This window comes from Rattus rattus, chromosome 6 (genome assembly GCF_011064425.1).
Source record: "Rattus rattus isolate New Zealand chromosome 6, Rrattus_CSIRO_v1, whole genome shotgun sequence".
Taxonomy (NCBI): domain Eukaryota; kingdom Metazoa; phylum Chordata; class Mammalia; order Rodentia; family Muridae; genus Rattus; species Rattus rattus.
In genome coordinates, this window is record NC_046159.1 from 124,802,796 (window position 1) to 124,829,136 (window position 26,341).

Here is a 26,341-nt window from a genome sequence, read left to right on the forward strand (position 1 = left end):
CAGCATGAGGCTCATGACCCCTTTGGATGTCAAACAATATTTTCACAGGTGTTTCATATCGGATATCTTGGATATTAGATTATTTACATTATGATTCACATGTTAGCAAAACTACAAAGTAGCAATAAAAATAAATTTATGGTTGGGGGTCACCATGACATAAGGAACTGTCTTCAAAGGTCATGGCTTTTCTCCCAAACTTATGTGATCTAGCAAGCCCTCTCTTGCACATATATACCCAAAGGTAATCAGTTCACTATGACAGAGATTTCTGCACTCCCAGGTGCATTGTAGCACTATTCATAGATAAGATACGGAGTCAAACGCAGTGTCCACCCAAAGAAGAAGAAGAAGAGGAGGAGGAGGAGGAGGAAGGAGAGGAAGGGGAAGAAGTGGAAGAGGAAGGGAAGGAGGGGAAGGGGGAGGGGCAAAGGGGAAGGAGAGAAGGAGAAGGGAGGAGGAGGGGGGAGGAGGAGGAGGAGGAGGAGGAGGAGGAGAAGAAGGAAGAAGAAGAAGAAGAAGAAGAAAGAAGAAGAAGAAGAAGAAGAAGAAGAAGAAGAAGAAGAAGAAGAAGAAGAAAAAGAGAGAGAGAGAAGCACAAATGTTCGAGGGGTGGGAGTAGAGGTGGCATGCTAGGAATAGGAGGGAAGGTAGAGGACAGGGGTTATAGTAATCAGAATATCAGAATGCACTGTATACATCCATGGATTTGCCAAGAACCAATTTAATTAAGGAGCTATCGCAAGTTAAAAACTATTTTCTAATAAATGTTATTTTCAATGTAAGCCTCAAATGCAAGAAAATTAAACAAATACAAGATGATATTTAATAGTGATATTTAACTACTTCTAGGTAGGGCACATACAACAACAACAGCAACAGCAACAACAACAACAACAACAACAACAACAAGAACCTAAGATTGAGAAGCACTCTCTTAAGAAGGTCTTTATCAGAAGACCAAGACTTTAATATATGAGTTGTTGGGCACCTTTACTATTCAAATCACAACACAAATCTGACTCCTAAGAATTGTCCTCTTTCTGTTACCCAGCAGAAGAGTTGGGGTTGGAATAGGCCATGGGGATGAATAACTGTTGCCTGAGGTTTTGTGATCAAGAGGCTATATAATGACATTGACCATGATTTTTAGGCCACTAAAATCACGGTGAAAGGTTAGCTCCTGAGCATTTGTGAGGTGAGGAAGATACTGTCATGTCCTTTGGAAAAGAAAGTCCATAAAATGGCTAGGAAATGAGCTGGAGTATGAAGTGTCCAGTAATGTAGCCCAAATGGGAAGGCAAATCAATGCAGGAGGAGCCAGGGAGGCAGCAGCTGCTGCTATTAGTGGCCATTCCGGGATGCTTTCCCAAAGGCCAGAGGTTTGTCAACAACAATCTGATGATAGCTTTTACATTGTACGAGGTCAGGATAGTGCTTCCCCTGGTAAGCTGCCTAATAGCTATGTTCCACCAAACATCATGGCTTCTTCTTTGGTTCTGGAGTTTTCTGAGACTGTGCTAGGGGATGAAGAGTCCTTTCTTTGTAATAACTGACTTCACTAGGACAGTGTGGGAACAGCTTCAAAAAATATTCTATGATAACTGCAGTAGGCCACATTTCTAATGTTTCTATGCCCAGTTCTATGCCCACAGAATTTCAGATGGATCTTTTCTTACCTACCCAAATACAGAATTTTTATATCAAAAATATTTTTTTACACATTATGTTTGATTCTTGTTTTCCCTCTACCGTCTCCCAGAAATTCTATGACTTCTTTCTCTCTCTAGAAAACAAACAGGCCAATAATAAAATTACAAAACTAAAATAAAACAATGCAAATTGAAGAGGAAAAAAAAAGCACAAAGGCACGAGAAACATACATACACAGAGACACATCCGCAGCTATGTGCGTGCACACACACACACACACACACACACACACACCATAAAACACAAAATCAGAACTCATAATAGATAAGCAAAAGAAAAGTAAGGTAAAACAAAGCCCAACATAAAGAAACAGACCATTGACTCACTGTGTATTAGCATCCATTACTGGGCATAGGGATTCCTTTAAGAGTGGGTTGTATACTGGTGAGACTTCTTTCGGAGCAGCTGTCAATTGGAGATAGATTTTGGATTCCGGCTGAGGGATTGTTTCCAGTTTGCTCCTCAGCACTGGAACTTCACCTGGCTTGATTCTGTGCAGGCCCAGTGCATGATGCTGCTATGGTGTCTTTCTTTCTTTTTTCTTTTTTTATCTTTATTAAATTGGGTATTCCTTATTTACATTTCAAATGTTATTCCCTTTCCCAGTTTCCAGGACAACATCACCCAGCCCCTCCCCTCGCCTTCTATATGGTGTTCCCTCCCAATCCTCCCCACGGCCACGCCCCCCCGCAACAATCCAGTTCACTGGGGTTCAGCGTTAGAGGACCAAGGGCTTCCTCTTGACTGGTGCCCTTACTAGGCTATTCATTGCTACTTATGCAGTTGGAGCCCAGGGTCAGTCCATGTATAGTCTTTGGGTAGTGGCTTAGTCCCTGGAAGCTCTGGTTGGTTGACATTACTGTTCATATGGGGTCTCAAGCCCCTTCAGCTCTTTCAGTCCTTTCTCTGATTCCTTCAACGGGGGTCTTGTTCTCAGTTCAGTGGTTTGCAGCTGGCATTCGCCTATGTTATTTGCTGTATTCTGGCTGTGTCTCTCAGGAGAGATCTACATCTGGTTCCTGTCAGCCTGCACTTCTTTGCTTCATCCATCTTATCTAGTTCGGTGGCAGTATATGTATGGGCCACATGTGGGGCAGGCTCTGAATGGGCGTTCCTTCTACCTCTGTTCTAAACTTTGCCTCCCTATCCCCTCATAAGGGTATTCTTGTTCCCCTTTTAAAGAAGGAGTGAAGTATCTGCATTTTTGTCATCCTTCTTGAGTTTCATGTGTTCTGTGCATCTAGGGTAATTCTAGCATTTGGGCTAATATCCACTTATCAATGAGTGCATACCATGGGTGTTTTTCTGTGATTGGGTTAACTCACTCAGGATGATATTTTAAGTTCCAACCATTTGCCTATGAATTTCATAGTCATTGTTTTTGATAGCTGAGTAGTATTCCATTGTGTAGATGTACTACATTTTCTGTATCCATTCCTCTGTTGAAGGGCGTCTTAGTTCTTTCCAGCTTCTGGCTATTATAAATAAGGGTGGTACGAACATAGTGGAGCATGTGTCTTTGTTATATGTTGGAGCATCTTTTGGGCATATGCCCAAGAGAGGTATAGCTGGGTCCTCAGGTCGTGCAATGTCCAATTTTTTGAGGAACCTCCAAACTGATTTCCAGAGTGGTTGTACCAGTCTGCAATCCCACCGAGGCATTTTATATTATTTGGGACTATTATGAAGGGTGTCATTTCCCTAATTTCTTTCTCACCTTGTTTCTCTTTTGTGTAGAGGAAGGCTACTGATTTATTTGAGTTAATTTTTTACCCAGCCATTTTGCTGAAGGTGTTTATCAGGTTTAGTAGATATCTGGTGGAACTTTTGGGGTCATGTAAATATACTATCATATCATCTGCAAATAATGATATTTTGACTTCTTCTTTTCCAATCCGTATCCCTTTGATGTCCTTTTGTTGTCTGATTGCTCTGGCTAGAACTTCAAGAACTATATTGAATAAGCAGGGAGAGAGTGGGTAGCCTTGTCTAGTCCCTGATTTTAGTGGAATTGCTTCAAGTTTCTCTCCATTCAGTATTGTCTTTTAAATAATGCCAAACTTTTTTTAAAATCGATTTTGTACTGGAATTGTTGTTTGCTAAGTCTAGCATAGAAAACCTGTCACACTAATCTAGAGCTGGAAAAGATCAGTGATGTATCTAAATATATTTTCCTCCATGATGACTTCTTCAGCAGCATGGGAAAGCATAAAAAAAAATTCAGGAGTGAGTGACCACAAAGACCAAAAAAGGCTTCTGTTTTGTGTTGCCAAAGAAATGCTGTATTCCAAAACAAACAGAAGAAGGGCAGATGTCTTCATGGTTAGTTAGCCTTTTCCTTAAGTTCAGCTCATGTCCTGCTACCAGATACCATTCATCTTCTGTTAATTGCTCATTTGGAATGTTCAAGCTCTACCTAGGAAAGTAGTAGTGTTAATGAGGTGGCTTTTTGAGGAGAGTTGTAAGTTTGTTTTGATTAAGGAACTAACTTTCACGCTTTTGAATATATTCTTAGCGTCTGTGGTACAAATTGCTTTTCAGATAGGTTCTCGGAATATCCCAGAGACAGTGTCCAGATGAAAAAGATTATTAGACCTAGTGAGTTCTTAGATTTATGTTTTATTCCATAATAGCATGGCTCACACTGCAGAAATTTATTTTCTCATATTTCAAGAAATAGGAAGTCCCAAATCAGGGTACCTCTAGCTTTAAAATTTCTGAGAATTTCATACATCTATACAATGAAATTGTGACCATATCTACTCATCCCAACTTAATGCCTCTTTGTTGCTGTTGTTGTTATTGTTGTTGTTTTTAACCCATTGTCCATATGTGCATGATGTGGGACCATCCAATCGGGACATGGGAAACTTACCAGTGGGCACGTAGTCACAGAGTGACTTTCCTGCCCAAGCACAATCACTGTCAATAACTTACTTTTCTGTAGTTTTAATTCCAGATTTGCTAATAGCCATCTTCTGGTTTATCTTTACTTGTGGTCTTCTCTTTATGCTAATGTGCTTTGTGTCTTTACATCTTTTAATAAGGACACTGGTTCTCTTGGACTAAGAACCTATTCTTAGGAGCTCAGTTACCCTTTAGTGCTCTATTAAAAGCTTGTTCAAACAACAACAACAACAAAGCAAATTAGTGAAACAGTCAGAAAAAACAACAAAACAAAACAAAAACTCCACCAAAACAACAAAAAACTGTCTAAAAACAATCATGCTGCAAGTTTGGCCTTCAACAGCTGAGTTTTTTGTTTTTCCCTTTGGCTGGACTTCATTGACCTCAGAGCACCTTTGGATACAGTTTTTAAAAGCAAACCACATACACAATAGGAACCGGATCCAGGCTTGTTCTGCTTGGCTCCAGAAAAATTCCAACCAAAGTATTTATGCAAGCCTTGAGAGTGTGTGTGTGAGTGCCATAGTCCTGTGTCAAGGGGTAAACACCTGGAAGAGAATCGGTCTGAGATGGTGCAGCTTGGGCACACCTCCTTCTTGTAAGTTCTGATGCTCACCACACTGCCGTGGGTGACCATGATGAACTTCTGGTCACTTAGCTCCTACAAAAATGTAGTCTCTTGCCTGTCCCTCCTCCACACAAAGACAGGTTTACTTCCAGGGTCATGAGGACCTTCCTGTTCTATGCAGTTGTTTCATTGAGTTCAACCCCACCTCATCTCTGTGTTCTTGAATGTGCTATGTATCTTTAACGTGAGATTAGTCCTCTTCTCAATGATCGTGGTGGGACTGATCATGCCAGCCACCTACCTCGTGGCCAAGCTCACATCAAGAGACTTCATGTAGTGATTATAATCCTTGCAGTCCACTGGTTTCCAGGTGCTGGTGAAGGCATCTGCCATGGTGCTGTAAGGGAGACCTGCAGGCATCATGAATGGCTATAATGAGTGTGTCCCACGTCACCAGCTGAAATTTACAAGATATAATCCAGCCCATGACATTTCTCATGAATCTTTTAGTTAATTGAGATCACCAACAGAAATGTAGCAATAGAGGAAAGGAAGCCTGGCATTAATTAATTAATTAATTAATTAATTTGTTCATTCATTCATTCATTTATTTAATACAATGCTAATGTTCAGGATTGCTTGCTAGTGCAACAGTTCAGTCTTTAATGGTAGCAATTATAGCTATAATTTTTCTGAATTGACCAGTAACTCATAGATCTGTTTCAAGAGTCAGAGCATCATTAGAAGAATCTGCCCTCCTGTAAATCTCCACGCAATTGGGCATGCCCGGTCTATCCAGAAACAGAGCCCGAGAGTGGAGATACGAAGATAAAAGCTACGTAGTGAAATTACAAATGTACTTTACAACCATTCATTAAAAATCCACTGGGCCAGTTACAGGAATAATATTCACATTAGAGTTTGTTTCACTGTAGTTTAGAGAAGTGCTAGTAAATTTTTCCCCCAGTTTTGGCTACAGAACATCAGTTTTCTGCTATGAAGTCAATGGCATCTGAAATTTAAGTAATAGTAACTACATTAAGATACACGAGGGAATAGAGATAATGCAGCAGGTGTTGGAGGACCTGGCTATTAAGGGTGCAGTCCCCCAGTCTCCCTTTCTCAGCAGGGTTTCCTCTTTTTTTTGCCTTTCCTTAATGGAAGAGTGTTTCTAAGCACAGATGCCTAACCCCTGCATGTGCTGAATGATTTGGCATGCGTTTTGGTCCTTCTTATTGCCCTTATGATAATTAGGGACTGTGTTATGTATGATCAATCAGTCCTCCCCACCCATATGGTGCTGTATTATGACAAGTCAGCCCTTTCTGCCTATATGATAATTAGGTACTGTATTATGACCAATCACCCTTTCCTGCACATAACCAAAAGAACCCTTATATACCCTTTCCCTGAAAAAATAAAATAATGTTGGCTCCTGGGAGTTCTTTCCATCATCCTCACAGTCATGAATAAGATTATTTAAAGAACAGGTAGAAAAGTTAGGTTCATTCAAAGAGTGGAAACAGGACCTTTTGAAAAGATAGGAAAATAACCTAGAAAGCATTGCTTGAGAAACAAGCGGAGTGAAAAGTTGAGAGGAAGGAGTGGGCAAGTCCTTCAAGAGTGAAGGGCTTGAGTTTAAAAGTATGTGCCTTGAATATAACAGCATAAGAGTTCATTGGTGGCAGTGAAAACAGTTAGGGTATCACCAGGTCTGTGATGTGAGGCATGAATGGGAGTGAAGGAGGCAGCTCTGGGGCTCTGTCAATCCATTTTCAAATATGTCACTGTGAGGAAGAACAGAAAGTGCGACATTGAAGAATAAATAGAAATGGTAAGGATAAAGTGAGGTTTATGTCTGGAGCAGGGGACACTCACATGATTCTGACAGGCAAGCATCAGAGAACACTAGCACCACAAGTGGAGGTCATCTAAGACATCCTTGGATGATTCACAGGAAAGAATTGAACAGAGGGAAACCATTCTTAGGCAGTGGGAAGGTCATCTCCCCTCTCACTGCAGTAGGGAAAAATGGCAAGGAGGTAGAGTCTGGGGGACTAGAGCGGTATATGATTTTTTTTTTTTTTGCTTATGATTTAGTACTCATTAGTTCTGTTTATTGCTGACTCTTCCTTCTAGCATTTTGGGGTTTTATTTCTTTGTCTTCATGAAGTAGGCATTAGATTTGTTTCAGTCTGTAAGTGGGAACAATGTTCAAATTTACAGAGACAATAGATGATTTGATATGTTATTTTCCCCTTTCCCAGAGTGATTAGTAGTACTCTGAAGAGTTTCTACTTGATTAGCCAGTATGTGGACAGAGCACAACCAGGTGATCTGGAGAATGAATTTTTATAATTTGAATTTTTCCTGAGCCATTAAGCGAAATTATTATTTATTTAGAAGTCACTCTAGTTTAATTACTTTCAGCAGTTTTATATAATTGGTTGAAAACAAGAAATGAGTGAAATGTTAATTTTAATTTTCTTCACGTAGGAGCCTCAACGACTCACATTTAAAATTGTACAAAATAGCTTTCTTGAAATATGAATCCCAGATATGTCTGGTTGAGTATTTTTTTAAGTAAAGTAAAAATATTCCATTGGCAAAGAGAATATTGTTAACCATATAATTGGGAATATTCTCCTTCTAATTTAGCACAGAGCCAAAAGATAAAGTTATAATTAAGAGATATGAAAAGTAGACTTGTGGTCTCCCAGACACATAAAGAAGAGTTAATTTTCACTGGAACATGAAGCAATGGTCAGGCATCTCAGTACAGGGTGGGGAAGGTACTAGATTTAGATTAATGATAAACACATGTAAAGTGCGTTTGTGTCTTCCAAACTTTTAAAGAGAGTATTACTAAAACCAATTCAGTAAATGGTGACATTAATACATAAAATGCTGAACATAAACCTTATCACGTGATTTGCTACTCAGAGGCTCTTTTAATATCTTTTAGTTGCTTTGCTTATTTGCTGTGTGTATGTGTAAGATGTGTAAATATACGTTTTATGTTTGTGTCTATCTTAGTGTTCTATGGCTGTGAAGAGACACCATGGCCATGGTAACGCTTATAAAGGAAAGAATTTAAGTGGGAATTGCTTATCATTTCAGAGGTTTAGTCCATTATCAGCATGGCAGGAAGCATGGCAGCAGGCAGGCAGATACAATCTTGAGGAAGAAGCAGAGAGTTCTACAGATGGATCCTCAACCAGCAGGAAGAGATGGAGACCACTGGACCTGCCTTGTGTATCTTGAACTACTAAGCACTTCCCCACCTCATTCCAGTGACATACTTCCTCCAAGGCCACATCTAATGACAAAACATTCAAGTATACAAACCTATAGTAAAATATTGGTACTCCTGTTCAAATCACCACAGTGTGTGACAGTGGATGAACAAGTGTGAGCACACACATCTGGAAGCCAGAAGTTAACACTATGTGTCATTCTCTCCATTAGTTTTGTTTGTTTGTTTGTTTGTTTTTGAGATAGAGTCATATAGAGAACTCTGAGTTCATTGCTATATCTAGGCTGGCTGGTCAATGAATCTTGATGATTTATTTAGCTCTGCTGTGCCCTGTCTTCCTTCCTTTACTATTCAGAATAGGAATTACAGGTGTGTACCATACCTGGCTTTTGACAGGAGTGCTGGGATCTGAAACCAGGTCCCTATCTTTGTACAGCAAGCAGTGTACCAACCAAGTCATTTTTCTGGCTTTAGATGTTTTTTCTAGAAACAAAGAATGCAAATTTCCTTGCTTCTCTATTCTTACCTCACATTGAATTCTAGCAAAGATACTTCTGTATTCTAAAATATCTCAGTTCTTTTATATTAATTAGGCTAGCTCTAGAGTATCTGATTGAATGTGGATTTTTTTTACAGTAGTTACAGAGAATATAAAGAGATAAACAAATGTTTTAATTTACACTTGTTATTTTGGCCTTGACCAGGTGAAGAAACATGGTTTATTCTAATTAATTTGAAATAACTTACATAGCGATTGTGGAAAATGACTATGCCCTTATTGGAAAGCAGAGATGCTGGGGGTAGAGTCTTTTATTTAAGGGGAATATTGATATTTGACTCAACTAGCTTTTATTTGCAGAAGGCTTAAGGTTATTAAAAGTAGGAACAAGGAAAAATAAATCACAATAAATTAGTTAGCAAATCATGGATAAGTCAGCTCAGGGTGTCTTTATGACACTGAAAGTTTTGGCTCCCATCTGGAAGTCCTGAGGGACCATGCACTTGAGGGTGGCTTCAACCACAGTCACCTCTTACTGAGTTTGGTTCAGTTTATGAGTGCAATAGGACTCACAGTTCTATGTTTTCCAATTCTCAATAAATAAGAGAAGATGTATGTCTACATTGGTATTAGGGCATAACATGACAATCTGACAAAGCATAATGTCCCATTTTGTTGAAACCCACAGAATGGCATCTCGGACTCTGGTGCTATTCTCTGAATTACCTTACAGAACAGAGAGGATGAGAGTTGGTAGGTTGTATTCAGGTAACAGCAATACCTGTAGCAGGTATTTGTATGATTAATAGTTTTTATTAACTCTCTCTGCCCATTGAGAGTTTTCTATAAAGAAATTTAGGTGTTATTACAGCAGCTCTACCCTGACAGAGTCAAGTCCGTGTTATAACCGGGGTCACATACACTAACGCATATGAATGTGCTTAATTGGAACCTAAGGAGCACCTTTCTTCCCTCCCACCCTTTTCTAAAAAAGGTTACAAAGTACTCCCAGGTATTTGTAGCAGAGAAGTTTCTTAAATGGTCAGTTGAGTCTTTCCAGCATGTAGAGTGTGGGGTATTTGATTAGTGGAAAGTCTCTATATAATCCCCAACTTTCTCTTACCCTATCACTGAAGGCATCTTGTGTCTAGTCAGTTGTCTCCATGGATAAGGAGCTTAAACCATTTGCATGCAAACCTGCCAGCATCTCAGTGTAAGCAGTAGGGGCTCCCAAGGCTCCATCACAATTCCTGACATTAGTTACTTTTCTTGGTGCTATGAATATAAGTATAAATATTCCTTAAGAGATACATATCTTAAGGAAGGGATGGCTTATTTGTCTCATAGTTTGTCATATTTGGAGAGGCATATGCTGTCAGCATGAGGCTATCGAGCACATTGTATCCAGTCAGGAAGCAGAAAGATGAATGTTGGTGCAATGTATACTTTCTGCATTTTAGAGTTTGAGATCACGGAATAGTGCAATCTACATTCAGGATAAGCCTTCCTTCCTTAGAGAAACGTCTCTAAAACTATCCTCACATACACACAAGGGTGTGTCTTGGGCAATTCTACATGCAGTCAGGTTGACAATGAGAATAATTACCATACACATCCACAGCCATTTCCCCCAAATCTCGCAACTTTCTTCTTACAGAAGCATTGAATACTACAAACCAAATGCTTTCTGTTTTATTTGAGACATAGTTATTGTCTTATTTTCTCCATTGCTCACTAAGGAACAATGTGATGTTACTGTCATCACAGCAGCTAGAACATGAGGTAGATATCCATATCATGCAGAGTACTGTTTTCTTGGAAGGGAAGGGAGGATCATAGGAATCAGACCTGTGATTTTTGCTTCACATCTTCCCTGCTGCTTATGACTTCAGCCAGTCACAGACAATAGTCATGAGCTGGCTGTCAGTGTGCTGACACAGCCCTGTGTCTTCAGTGTCAATAGGGCATCATTTGCTCTATGACTCAGAGCTTCTCTGGATTCATGATGTGGATCCCTGGGGATGCCCTTGTCATTTCCATGCCAGGAAGAGAACTAATGTTCCAGATAAGCAGTGTTGAGATTGATTCTAAACAATTCCTTGAAGATCCTGACAGAATCTAGCATCTGCTGTCTGTTGTGCTGATCATCTCAATAAAGCAATCTTTAAAAAAGAGTTTTGGGGATCCATCCCATATGCAACCACCAAACCCAGTCACTATTGCTGATGCCAAGAAGTGCTTGCTGACAGGAGCCTGAGATGGATGTCTCCTGAGAGGCTATGCCAGAACCTTACTGATACAGATGAGGATGCTTGAAGCTAACCATTGGACTCAGCACGGGGACCCCAATGGAGGAGTTAGAGAAAGGACTGAAGGAAATGAAGGGGTTTGCAATCCTATAGGAAGAACAACAATATCAACCAACTAGAGCTTCCAGGGACTAAATCACAACCAAAGAGTACACATGGAGGGGACCCATGGCTACAGCCACATATGTAGCAGAGAAGGCTCTTTCCCTCAGTGTAGGGAAATGCCAGTGTATTGAGGTGGGAGTGGGTGGGTGGGATGAAGAGCATCCTCATAGAAGCAGGGGGAGGGGGATGGGAGAGGGGAAACTGGGAAAGGGGATAACATTTGAAATGTAAATACATAAAATATCCAACAAAATACATTAAAGGGGTTAGAGAGATGGCTCAATGGTCAAGAGTATTGACTGCTCTTCCAGAGGTCCTGAATACAAATCCCAGCAACCACATGGTGGCTCACAACCTTCTGTAATGAGATTTGATGCCCACTTCTGGTGTGTCTGAAGACAACTACAGTGTACATATATAATAAATAAATCTTTAAACAAATACATTAAAAAGGTTTTAGAACATTGAAACATATTGTGCAGAAAAGCTCATTAATTTTAAATGTAGATTTTAGGAAATTTTGTATATGCGTATACCGATGTGACTCCCACCAAGATAAAAATATAGGATGTTTTTGAGCACCTCAGAAAACTTATTTCTGATCTCTCTGCTCTTTAACAGAAACAGCTTCAAACTGCGTATGTCACTCGAGCTTGATTTCTTGCACTCAGCGTTACAGTGGAGAGCTTATACAAATTGTTCCAAATGTCATTGGTGGCTTCGTTTTTCCTCCTATGTGTGCTATTCTATGTTCAGTCATTTGCAAAGTATTCTCATCTTGGGTTTCCTAGCTTTCTCTTCCACTGCCTCCAGTTTTTCTTCCTTTACTGACACCCATTCCTTTACTGACATTCTTTACTTTACTTTACATTCCTTTACTGACAGCTCATTACCTGCATCTGTTTCTTCCTTGACTCTCACCTCCCTCTCAGGTTCTCAAAACTCCAATGCTGTTGTCGTGAGTTCAACAGTAGGAGTTTGTTCATTATCTTTGCTCATTTCCTCATATGTGACCACTAAAAGCAGCTTCTTCATGGAGGGCTTTAAGTCTTCTCATAACAAAACTTGAGAAATTCTGGACAGTGTTCTTGTTTTAAACTCTGCAAGTTATGTAATCACTTTAAGAGAGATTGTCTAGGGAAGATATGCCCAACAAACAGAAATAAATGGTAGATTTCATGGCTGAGATGCTCTAGGTGACATGCCACAGCTCTGTATAAGAACTTGCTTCATTCTCTCAATCCTCACTGCTTAAGCAGCTAGCTCTCTGGTGTATTTTCTTGAGCCAAGACTAACTCTTCTGATAAAAGGAGTAACCAGGTTAAGAAATTGATATTTTCATGTAAAGAGGCAGAAAAAAGCAAAAACTTAAAAGAGGAGAGAAGGCAGAATGTGGCTCTAGGTCTGTATCTCTCATTTTCCCTGAGGGCAACTGAAACTAATTTCTATGATCATTTCTGTGGCAAAATGTGTTTCAAGTGGAACAAAATTTATGAGGGTATCTGCTGATGGACGTCATCAGCTATGGTGGGAGAAGAAACTGTAGATGGCATGATGAATATACTTTCAGTCTGTAATATTTATTTCACATTATATCAGTGAAACCTTTTCTAAGTAACTACTATAAATTGCACAGCCATTATAGTAATTGATTTAATATTTCACTTGTGGATGTCACTGAGATTTGCCCTCACTCAATGACTTTGTTTCCATGGTAACAAGTGTGTTTTAAATGATAAGAAATGTGAAGAGACGAAAGGATCAATTAGTAATATATAACTCCAATTAAATAAAATTTAGATTTTTACACAGTGAAGCAAATCTTTCAAAAGTGAACACGACAGCCTAACAATATGGTGGGGCTTTGGCAAATGGTGCGTACACTAATTTTAAATAAATCTGCATGCTATTGTGCATAGCTTCTGACTACCTCAGACTTAAGGCTTTTATGCAAATGGGAAAATGCAAAGAGCTAATCATGCAATCAGTCTTAATTATCTATTGTCTAGATCCCGCCTGCCTCCTTCTCTTATTTGCCATCCTTTCATCCTTTATTGGCATTTTTAACATAAGGAAGAGGAGGAAAATTAAAATGATTTTATTTTGCTTCTCAAGAGCTCTGTCTGTAAGAACACATTAATTACTTCATTTATCAAGGGTATATTGAGCACATTCCAAACACTGATACTCGTTGCCGTTCCTGAATTAGGCAAAGCCATTTTCCGCTAAGATGTTGTGTATTCAGTGTGGCCTTCGCCTGGGCAGCTGTCCTCTAATCTACACCATGGATCACTCTGCTTCTTTTATATCTCTGCTCTTCTGTCAGCTTCAACATGCAGTCTTACTGCCTCCTTCACAAAACAGAAACGTTAACTCCCACAGAAATCTTATGTCTTTTGCCTTTGATAGTTTACATTATACATTTCTTATAATGCTACTTAATGTTCATTCATTCACTGACTCTCTCATTCTATATATCCTCACTAACATGAAATTTATGGTACCTAAATACAGAAGATTTCTCTGTTGTTTCCCTTTTACTGTTATGTGCTCATATTAGAGTAGTTGTATGTAGTTCTTACTGGGAGCATCATTACCTTAAGGATGAAATACACAGTGTTTCTCCTTTATTCTCCAAAGACTGGTATTTAGTAAAGAAATTTACAAGATTTCAGTGGAAGATTTTGTTAAATGCATTTTTATTAAAAATAGATTTTTTCATGCAATGTATTCTGATTATAGTTTCCTCTCATTCTATTTCCTCCTTTTCTTTGCCACTTCCTCTCCTGTCCAGATCCAGGCCCTGTCTGTCTCTCATTAGAAAACAAGCAGATATCTAAGGAATAATGATACAATAAAATATATTGAAGACAACACAGTATGGAAAACAGCAATCAAGGTAAAGAGCCAATAAGAGATGCATATAGATGGGGAGACACTTGCATTTACATACTCAGGAATCCCACAAAAACTAGAAGCATAAAACATAAGGAACTGCAAATTTGAAAAAACAAAACAAAATAAAATATAACAAAAACCAAAAAGGTAGCAAATGCTCTGACTTAACATTATGGGACAAAGAACATCCAAAGTTGCCACTGAATTTGTTCTGTGTTGGCCAACTACTGCTGGGCATGGTGTCCACCCTTATGAGCGGTTTGTTTCCCCAGTGTGATAACCTTGAAGAACACTAATGTTTCCTTTGTGGGAACTTATCACTTGAATAGCTTCTGGGTAAGGAATGTGGGCTTTTGTCCACTTTTATCCTCAATTCTGGGGCACCATCAGGCCCAGGATTGTACGTACCCTGTGCGTGCTGCCAGTTTCTGTGAGTTTCTATGTGTGTCAGCCCTGTTGTGTCTAGATCTTAATTACTTGGTATCCTTCCTCCTCTCTGGCTCTTACAATTTTTCTATCTTCTATTCTGCAGTACTTCTTCAATCCTGAGGGAAGGGATTGGATGGAGAATCCTCATTTAAGACTCGATTTTCCAAATCTCTGAGTCTCGTCTGGCTGTATGTTTTTATTTGCTACAGGAGAATGCCTCTGTGATGACAGCTGAACAAGTCATTCATCTATGAGTATACAAAAATATTGTTAGGAGCTATTTTATTGCTGTGTTCTTTTAGAAGAACAGTAGTATTGATTTTCTCCTAGGTCCCTGGCCTACATAGTCTCAGGTTCTTGACCACTCAACCAACCCTGAATTCCACCTCTTGGAGTTGAGCTTAATTCAAATCAGATATTAGCTAGTTACTCCTGCAATCTTTGTGCCCCTAACGCATCAACAGGTACAAGTCACCATTGTATAGTTGTAGCGGGGTTGATATTTACCATTGTCCTTTGGTATCATGCAACGTATAGTCCAGTACCAGAAACACTAGTCATCAGTGGTGAGGGGTCCAGGTAGGCACAAGCTTGACTCCCTCATATTCAATAAGCTATATGACTGCTGTATCCAGTAATAGGGACTTCCCTACAGTTTATGAAGAGACACCAGTAGCCTTGGCAATAGCCTAGCTTGCTTTGGCATTCCCATAAGACCCCTTTGGTCTTATATATAATTCAATTATATTATATATCCTATTCCTGGTACCAGATGTTTCTCAACACTAGGTGTTGCAATACGTCTAATTGCAGCTCTGTCTCCCCGATTCTTTGGCAATTTTATTTAGGTCACCTGACAGGTGAATATTATAGGATGCTGCTACCATATTAGGTTTGTATACAATCCCTCAAATGGTGCTCAGTTTTAGCTGTTTCTCTTAATATTTCTTCCCTCACAGTCTTTTCTCTCTCTAACCCCCTCTGATATTCCTTCAAGTCCCCTTCACATCTATCCATAACTATCAATTCTATTTCTTCTTCCTAAGGAGACCCCTCCCTTCAGACCTTGATCTCTACTTAACCATATGTTTTTATAATAGCTATGTATTACAATTTGAGAGTCTGGCTGATGGATACCTTTGGTAGTTTTAAAAATTAATAATAATAATAATAATACATTATTAAATTTTTATTCTATTTTTAGTATTCAAGAATGTTTCTATTATACTTTCCCTTCCTGTGTTCAATATGAAACTGAAAACTATTGTTTCAAGGTCTGGAAAGCACTGGATTGAAATTTTGATGGAGATTGTATTGAATATGTTTTTGGTAAGATGACCATTTTTTACTGTATTAATCCTACAAATCTGTGAGTATGGGGGATCTTTCTATCTTCTGAAACATTTTTCAAATTCTTTCTTCAATGTCTGAATGTTTTTATAATACAAGCATTTCACTTGCTTATTAGAGTTACCCCAAGATACTTTTGAGGATCTTATGAAAGGTGTGAGTTCCCTAATTTCTTCCTTAGACCATTTGTCATTTGTATATAGGAAAGATGCTGATTTTCTAGAGTTAATTTTGTTTTCTGCTACTTTGCTGAAAGTGTTTATTAGCTGTAGGAGTATCCTAGTGGCATTTTAGGGTCACTATGTATACTATTATATCATCTGCAGATAAAAGTACTTTGACTTCTTATCTTCTAATTTGTATACCCTTAAAATTCATCAGCTGTCTTATTGCTCTAGCTGAGTGCTATAACGAAATAGAAATGCAGAAAGTAGACAACTCTGTCTTGTTCCTGATTTTAGTGAAAATGGTTTGAATTGATATTGCCGTGGGCTTTCTGTAAATTGCCTTTAATATATCAAGGTATTTCCCTTGCGTTCCTAGTCTTTCCAGGACTTTTAACATGAAGGAATATTGGACATTGCCACAAGCATTTCATTCCTTTAATAAGATGATCATCTGGTTTTTGTCATTCGATGTTTGTATGGTGGATTACATTTATTGATTTATGGATATTGAACCATCCCTGCATCTCTGGGATGAAGCCTACTGGATAATGGTGAATGATTTTTTGATATGTTCATGCATTTGGGTTGCAACTATTTCATTGAGAATTTTTGCATCTTCATTCATAAGGGAAATTTGTTTTTAATTCTCTTTCTTTGTTGGGTTTTTATATGATTTGGGTATCAGGGTAACTGTGACTTTTTAAGAGGAACTGGGCAGTGTTCCTTCTGTTTATGTTCTGTGAAATAATTTGAGGAGTATTGACTCTTTGAAAGTCTTGACTAAAGCCATCTCGACTAGGTTGGTTGGCTGTTCTTGTTGGGAGACTTTTAATTACTTTTTATATTTGAAGAACAGTCATAGTTTTGTTGAAATTGATTATATGATCTCGATTTAACTTTGGTATATGTTGGGAAAACTACCCATTTCTTTTACATTTTCCAATTTGAGTACAGGTTTCTAAAGGATGTGTCTGGATTTCTTCTGTGTCTCCATTCCATCTCCTTCTTTGTTTCTAATATATTAATGAAGAAAGCCAAAAGTTGAGGAATTCAAAAAAGTAAACTTCACCAACAGAATACAGGAGATGGAAGAGAGCATCTAACTCATTGATGACAAGATAGAAAAGGTGGATATCTCAGTTAAAGAAAATGTTAAATCCAAAGTAAGTAAGTAAGTGAATAAATAAATAAGTAAATAAATAAATGTTAAATTAAAAAAAAAACAGGTACAAACCATCCAGAAAATCTGGGGTACTAAGAAAAGACAAAATTTACGAATAATAGTAATAGAGGAAGGCACAGGAATATTTTCCACCAAATCATATCAAAAAGTAAAATAAAATATAATTCCTGAAAGAGGTGCCAATTAAGGTACAAGAAGCATACAGTACATCATATACACTAAACCAGAAAACATTCAACACAATACATAATATTCAAAACAGTAAAGTACAGAACAAAGACATATTATGAAAAGCTGTAAGGGGAAAAGATCAAATAACATATAAAGGTAGAACCAATAGAATAACATGACTTTTCAATATAGATTCTAAAATCAAAAAGGGCCTAAACAGATGTTTATCGAATTCTAACAGACTACAGACACCAACCACCACTATACTTAACAAAATTTTAAACATAATAAAATGGGGAAAATAAGACATTCCATGATAAAACCTAACTTAAGCAATATCTATCTACAAATCCTGACACCAGGCTAAAATTTTCCATCTGAAGAAGATAACCACTACCACCACCACCCTTCAAAAAAGGAAAATCCCACATCACAGCAATGAAACAATGGAAATCAGACACATTGCTCATTGTTAATTCTGAACATAAGTGACCTCAATTCCCCAGTGAAAAGACAAATATTGAAAGAATGCAGTCAAAAATAGGACCCCTTCTTCTGCTACACACGAGAAACACACATTAACATCATGGGTAAGGGCTGGAGAGATGGCTAAGCAGTTAAGAGCATTGGCTGTTCTTACAGAAGACCTGGGTTCTATTCCCAGCACCTACATGGCAACTCACAGGTATCTATAACTCCAGTTCCGGAGAATCTAACACCTTCACACAGACATGCATGTAGGCCAAACACCAAATGTACATTAAATAAGCCAATAAATAAATAAATAAATAAATAAATAAATAAATGTTTTTTAATTCCCCTGACACATATGAAGCCCTATTCAGCCTCAGTAGAATTTCAGCCATGATTATGATTATTTCTTGCCATCTATTTCTTTTTTTCTTGGATATTTTAAAATTTATTTACATTTCAAATGTTATCCCTTTTCCAGGTTTCCCATCCATAACCCCCCTATCCCATCTCCCTCCCCTTTCTTCTATGAGGGTTCTCCCACTCATCTACCCACTCCTTCCTGCCTCCCTGCCCTCACTTGTCATCTATTTCTATTGAGTGTTATTTCTTCTTATTTTTCTGAAGCTTTCAGGCATGTCCTTAAGTTGGTAATTATGTTCAATTTTGTTTTATGTAGGCACTATGGTAGTACTATGAACTTGTCTTTTAGAATCACCTTCATTGAATCTCATATGTTTGGATATGTTGTATCTTCTTTTTCATTTTAATTTATTTATTATTTATTTTTAAATTTATATCCCAAATGTTGCTCCCCCATCCCTGCTACCAAAGTTCCTTCCAGTTCCCCTTCACCTCTGGGACTGTGCTCTCCTCCCTCTGTATTCCCCCACTCTGGTGCATTGTCTGCACAGGATTAGGTGAATCCTCTTCCACTGTGGCCCGAACTTCACTGTCTAAGGGAGTGCATTAGCCTGTCAGGAACTGGAAGGCATGTTGTGACTCAGGAGCCATGAGCTCTAACCTGAAAAACCTATGGTGCTTTCGCCCAAGCATCTAGATCAGGCCACCTCCATGTTTCCTTGTAGAGGTTCACAGAAAAAAGAAAATCAGGTGTGACCACAGCATCTGCTTATTTCCCTAGGAATGGGGACAGAGAGGGTGGTCATATCTAGTGGAATTTTTGTAGTTGCAGGCAAGACTTGTGGTTTGGCTTTTGAGTAGTGGAAGGAAAATGAAGCTCTGAAGATCACCTATCTGCTTCCATGGCAGGCTTAGCATTAAATACAACTTATAAAAGTAAACAAACCATTAGCTTACAACATCATGAGTCAACTAACTCAATCTTCTGGTCATCACAAAGATTGTCTGGGGAAGCTGGTGTTAAGTTAAAATTAGAGAGTAGATGTATGACAGAGGACACCCAAAGGTTGGTTAAATTGACACAACTGAATTGTTCAAATATTCTGCTGTGACAGAGTATGTTTGTCGCTAACATGATGTTAAAAAATAAACTGAGTTATGTGTTTGTTAGTGGAACGTACTTTCAGTTAACTCCCTGTTCCCTGGTTCTTGATTTTAGTATATGGTATAGGCCTATGTACGTAACTGGGTGTTTTGTGCATGAGGGTTGACAACCTCTGTTTTATTGTGAGGACTGGATTATTTTCAGCAGGGTCATAAGGGGTGAATGCTAAGACTAAGGTCCTTCATGTGAACTAATTAATCTTAAGCACCACTGCTATTTCAGGCTATCAAAACACTTTAGATAAAGTATCCTTTACTTTTAATAAATTTTATAAACCTGCCTGATAACTATGTTTTTAAATGTCAAAAATATGTCTTAAAGGCCAAGATCATATAGAATTAAGAAAATGTGAGGTTTAAAGTAGGCATATTTAACAGGAACTTTTAGTTTCACACTTAGTTCTTTGTGTGGACGCCCAGGACATTGTATAATGGGTTTTTGTGCATTATTGGGTCAGATTCTTAGGGATTGATTCCCTCCTGTGCAAATCACATTTTCTCCCAGTGCTCCTTCTTAGAAAGTGGGACTATGATAGTTGTTTTTTATGACTTAGTTGAATTTATGTAAAACAACTAGAACCATGTTTGGCATTCAGTAATTTCACAATAAGTGATAAGAGTACCACTCTTAGCATCATTATGATAGAATAAACAAGAAAATCCTGGAAAGATTTAAACTTTCCTAGATACTATGTTTAACAGCTGCTCATGTTGCCCTCAAGAAAAGGGTAAATGGAGAATAACAATCTTTTAAAAATTCACCTGTAGTCTCTGTGTGTGTGTGTGTGTGTGTGTGTGTGTGTGTGTGTGTGCATCTGTATGTGCAGACAGTGTCCATATAGAGACTAGAGGACAACTTTCTGTTGTTTGTCTCCTTACACATTGTGGTGGATTCTAGGAATTAAACTCAGGTCATTAGGTTTGGTGGCAGTGCCTTTATCTGCTAAGCCATCTTGCTGGTGCAGAACAATAATACAATTAAAGAATGAGAGTGATTTTAAGACACATGTCATTTCGCTTTATAAAATTTCCATCAATTTACAGAATTTGACAAAAGATACTTAACTTTAAAAATGTGCTGAAAAAAATAAGTTTTGCACACTTTACCTGTGTTAACATTTCATAAGTAACAATTCTGGATTAAGAAAAAAAAGACCCTAACTTCTTAGAGAATTAACCATAGAAATGATTTTTCTATAATTTAAAAGGAGAATCACACAGTTCAAATACTGTGTTTGAGTACAGTGCTCATGACTGAAATACAATTTCAGTAATTTTAAATTTTGCTGTTAGAAGCAGAGGTTGAATGAGTATCTTTCTTTCTTGAGTGGGTATTACTTCTCTCAAGAATAGATTTCTAGGAGTTAAACTATTGCCTGAAACATACAAGAACTATCTTTTCCTAAAGATGCTGGGAGAAAGGAAATCCAAACTATGAGTAAGATTTATCACCAGGATCTTTGTCAATTAGTAGGCAAACAATTGTTCTCAAAGGGCCCGTATAGTGAGAACCAGGGAGAATCTGTACTGACATACGACATGGAACTATCAAGCTCAGATCTCCAAGCAGGTAAACAGCTGGCATCCACATTCTGTGACTTTAAATTTTGAGGTGAGCAAAGCATGTTTCAGGGCTGGATCTCAAAGGAGAGTTTAATCTGAGGGTGTCAGAAAGGAAAGATAGTGGAAAGAGTGCAGCCTGTTCCTAGTTCCAGTGGTATCAAGGCTCATGATCATCAAACAAAGCAGAAATCTTTGAAAGTACACCGAGGCATACAAATTATTTCTCAGTGGAGAGCCTGTGGTATTTTTCTTTTCTTGAATTCTCTTCACAACTCCAACCCTGTGCTCCTTGCTCTCATGTTATTCACATTTTTCACCTGAAGGGAGGATTTCTGTCAGCCTGGGGTCATAGTCTGTGCATTTTAATCTGAACACATGGAAAGTAGAAAGAGGAGATCAAAAGTCAACTTCAGCTACATAGCAAATTCAAGGCCAGTGTGGGCTACAAGCTGTCTCAACAAAAAGACACAAACAGATGAATAAATAGTTGGGCTTGTCCCAGGTGGACTGCACATCCTGGAGCTAGACAGTCATTCCAGATAACTAGACACAGAGCACAAGGAGATATGGATTCTCATGTTCCTTCTTCCTAGAATAACAAAACACGGGCCTGGCCTAGGTAGCTCCATTAGCTTTTGTCCCCTTCTTCCTTCTTTCAGAGGCCGGGATTCAACTTTTCTTTGAAAAGTGCAGTTCCAGCTCCTCTGCCCACTGCTGTCCCACTGCTGTCCCACTGCTGTCCCACTGCTGTCCTGGGCCAGTGCTGAGAAGAACTTTTGCGTTTGGAATTCTCCGTCTCTGTCTAGGAAGACAGAGGATCTAGCTGAGATGAGTAGCTTAAAGTCCTCAGCATGGAGAGCTGAGGAGTGGCTGCTTAGAGCTGCACCTCCTCACTCAGTGCCTTCTTCACTGGGCTGAGTTTACAACTTCATTTCACCAGCTACTTTTGTATTTATTTCTCAGAGATATCGACACAAAAGACTTCCAGCCAATAACAAGACTCAGGTATTTCTGAGTCCTTAAGTCTATACATCATGGTTTTACTTTTCTAAAGCACCTTTACCATTTGAAATAGGACACAAGACAGGCCGTGGGCACTGGAAGGAAACAAGCCATGGCTTTATGCTGGGTAGTATTACGGAAATTTGACATAAATAAAGTTATTTGAGAAGAGAGAAGTCAGCTGAGGAAAATGCCCCCATTACATCAGGCTGTGGGCAAGCCTTTGGGGCATTTTTGTAATCAGTGATAGATGGGGGAGGACCATTGTGGGTAGTACAATCCCTGTGCTGGTGGCCCTTTCCTGGGTTCTATAAGACATCAGGCTGAGCAAGCCATTAGGGGCAAGTCAATAAACTGCACTCCTCTATGGCCTCTGCATCACCTCCTGCCTCTAGGTTCCTGCTTTGAGTTCTTGTCCTGACTTACTTTGTCCTGAGTTCAGTCAAATCTAAGCCAAATAATCTCTTTTCTCCCCAATTTTCTTTTAGTCATAGTGTTTTGTTTCAGCAATAAAACCATAACTAAGGAGGGTTGATGTTTTGTACACCCTAGAAAACAAATCAGAAACCTTTTAAAATGAATTTATATACCCTCAACTGGCAGAAACTGATAAAAAACAGTTCTGAGGGAACACATCAAAGGTTTATCCTATTGAGAATGGTATAGAAGTACTTTGGTATTCTTTTGCTAGATAGCACAGCCCATTTTAGAAAATCAGTGCAAAAACTATTCCAGATTAACACCAGTTTCCACACTGTCAGATGTGTCTACAGTTTGTTTCCCTTGCTAGTATTATCAAAATAATTTACCTTGTTCTTACAATATTCTCTTAACTTTTCAGACAGCATATTTTTCCCTCTTCTTTAACAATCTTTTCTTTGAAGTCTTCATTATAGGTATTCTTTTCTTTTTCTTTATCTAACTTTTAAGTCACACATGTTTCAGGTTTATCCAGCTTTTCATTATTCAAACCTTTTCCTATATGCAAGCTGTCTATTCATGTGGTAAGTATATGTTAGGATGTAACTACAGTATATAAAAAAATATTTAGCTTCAAATGCCTTGGCCTCCTTGCTAACTATTATTTGATACTCAAAGGCTTTCCACCTAGCCTGTCCTGCCTGGGCTACTTCTTTAAGCCTATTATATGCACAGCTTACACTTGCATTTTCATCATCTTTCTTTTCAGCTGACACATTCTCAGAGAGACCAACTCTGCCCATTTTTCTAAAATATAAAATAGTACTAATTGCCACTCCATGCCCTCTACTTTTCTTGTACACCTAGTTTTATTCATAAAAATTATTATTATTTTGACATATTATGAAGAAATAAGCACATTTTCATAAAAATGTTCATAAACGAAAGAATAACCCATATATAATAGTTTATTGTTGAATATTTTGTAGTGGGTCCAAGGGTCTGAGAAACAATAGACTATGGATTAAGAAGTCAAGACATTGGGTTAGGGTGCATAATATACAAGCTTACAGGACTCCAAGTTGTTTAACCAAGTCATCTACTCTCTCTGGTCCTGAGATTTCTCTTTGATAAATAAGTACAATTATAAAATTGCTTCACAAGCTGTTCTGAGACATAAATGATTTTATTCATGCAAAATACCTTTTATGTAGAAAAAGTGTTTGATATTAGGTATTTTTAATTATTATTAGAGTATTTAACCACGTATGTGATAAGCTGGGCTACCAGAAAGTCACTTAAGATGAGCAAATCCGAAAAAGAACCCATGAACTTTCCCCCATGAATTCGTCTTGCCTCCAGTCTTCTTTTCTGGATCACAAAACTAGAAGGATCATCTCTAATTTCTGTCTTTCCTTTCTTAAAATTTACCAGCAAATTTGTGAAGAGTCTATCTTCAAAACATATCTATATCAATAACCTTATCCTCAAGGCATGACCACTTCTTTTGACATGTTCATACTTACCTTGAAACGGTCATTTTCTCTTCTCCTTTTTAATCCATTCTCGCACAGAAGCCACAATTGTTTAAAGGGCCATTACTAATTACGTTCTCCAGTAGCTTTCCATTTTGGATGGAATACAATTCAGACTCTGCATCATGGTCCAGAAGACATTGTAAACTCCCAGACCTCCCTCCTCCTGCACTACCATGCCGTATTTTACAGTATGTCAGCAATGTTCCGCCCACCGGAAGCCTTTGTTCTTTCTTCCCTGAGACAGTCTGTCTACCTTCCCCAGAGTACATTGCCTGTTCTGGTTATTTCTTCTGTCCGGCATGCTGTTCTCTCAGGTCTGTAAATAGGTGGTTGCTTTTCATTTTCCAGATCTTAGCAGACATGCTGGGAAGATCTTCTGGCAATACCCTTGTTAACATTTAGAAACGATATATGTAAATTATGTTTTTAATTTGAATAACTTAAAGTCTTTATTGGAATGAATTGTTTAGTTAAATAATTATTCCTATCAGTGATACTGAAGCTATGTTGTGTCTTGACAGCTTTTCTACCATAACTTAGAAAGTTTCATCCCAGTAGGTAACAATGATTATTTAGGACTCCTCTGCTTGAATTGGAATGAGGTGAGGACTGACTACCTGCCCTCCTATATGATGTTTCTTCTCTACTCCCTGAGTGTGAAAACCAGTAGTGTTTATAATCTACAAATACTCAAAATGAATTTTGAGTCAGAAAGTTGGCCACACTTGTGTAACTCAATGATGCAATCTCCCGAAATCTTAAAAAACAAGAGATATTCATTGCCTTTTCTTATAATTTCATTGCTGTGTGTTTCTGTCTATGATTGCATCCGTCACATCCTCTTGAGTCAGAAAATAGGCACATTGGGACTTCGAGCATCTAGCACTTGGCCTTGCACAGATAAAAGACCCTGTACATGCCTTCTGACTAAATTAATTTCACAAAGGCAGCCAAATGTTTACCTTTGGCTTTCTGCTCTTCAGTAGTCTTTGTAAAAGCTCCACATCATAACCTCATTTTCTGTTTTGTGCAAGCCAACCACTGATGCATGATATTCTGATGGCACATCTGCCGAGCATCGGGAAATACCAGGTGTCGCCCCGTGTGATGGGTGCTATGTTTAATCCTTGGGGAAAAACCAACAGAAGCAAAGGTGTTAGTCTCCTTATACTTATTTATGTACAAGGGGAGTGTAGACCAGAAAGGCTAATTAGTACCTTGTTTAGTGAAAAAAGTGAGTGTCTAGTTCCTTTTATGTTGCTGTGACAAATATTCTAACAGAAAGCAACTTAGATAGACAGTGTTTATCTTAGCCTAGATTTCAGTCCATCACTTCAGGGAAGGCACAGCAGCTGAAGGCTGAGACAGAGTATCACTTCATCTGTAGAGTCAAGAGCACAGGTTGTGTGTGTGCTATGTGCTTGCTTGTTAACCTTTTTAACTTTTACACAGTTCCAAATCCATACTAGGGAATCATATCACCCACAATGGATGGAACTTTCTAGGCAAATAACCAATCAAGATAATCCTCCACATATAACCCCCTTTCCCCAATCTAAATAATTCCCCAGTACTCTCTATCCAGATGATATTTGGTTGTGTCAAGTTAACAGTTAAAGCACACTAGCATAGTACAATTAGAAACATGGTGTTTTGGATCTCAAATTCCCATTTGCTTTCAATAAGTATTATGATAAAACATACAACAAAGGCAGTGTGGGACCAGTACAGATGAATCTCCAAAGAATCTTCAAGAGATTATCTCTATATTGGCTGTATTTTTAAAATATGGATTGTCATAATTAAGAAGGAAATATTAAAGTTTATTTCACTCAGCCTTTAGGCTTTGATAGAACTTGATAGAGAGTGTTCTTCTAGAATCCAAAGTTCAAAAACATTGTTAGCAGTGAGAAGTGTTTTCATCCATAGGTAAGTCAGCAACCTTGGACTGCTGAGCGTAGAATTGCCTAATTTGGATACTGGTGAATAATAGAGCTGAAGAAAAGCAATGCTAAGGCATAATTGGAATGAAGTGCATGGTGGGAAATTTATGAAACCTAAACCCTCGACTTTACGTCCCTGTATTACACACCCAATTTATTTATCTTCTGAATCTGAGATGCAAAAGGTATTTTATATTTCCTTAAGAGACTAATCTAGTAGATATTTAATTACTTGTCAAATATTAAAATGCTAATTATCAAAACAGGGATATGGCAAAGAAAATCATTTTTGATAAAGAAAAATACAAGAAATTTAATAAGA

At 38.2% G+C, this 26,341-nt stretch overlaps 1 pseudogene; it reads right to left on the reverse strand.

Annotated features, from left to right (window-relative positions):
* Window positions 1–4,936: 4,936 nt before the first annotated feature.
* LOC116904445 lies at window positions 4,937–5,581 on the reverse strand (annotated as a pseudogene).
* Between the last annotated feature and the right edge of the window lie 20,760 nt (window positions 5,582–26,341).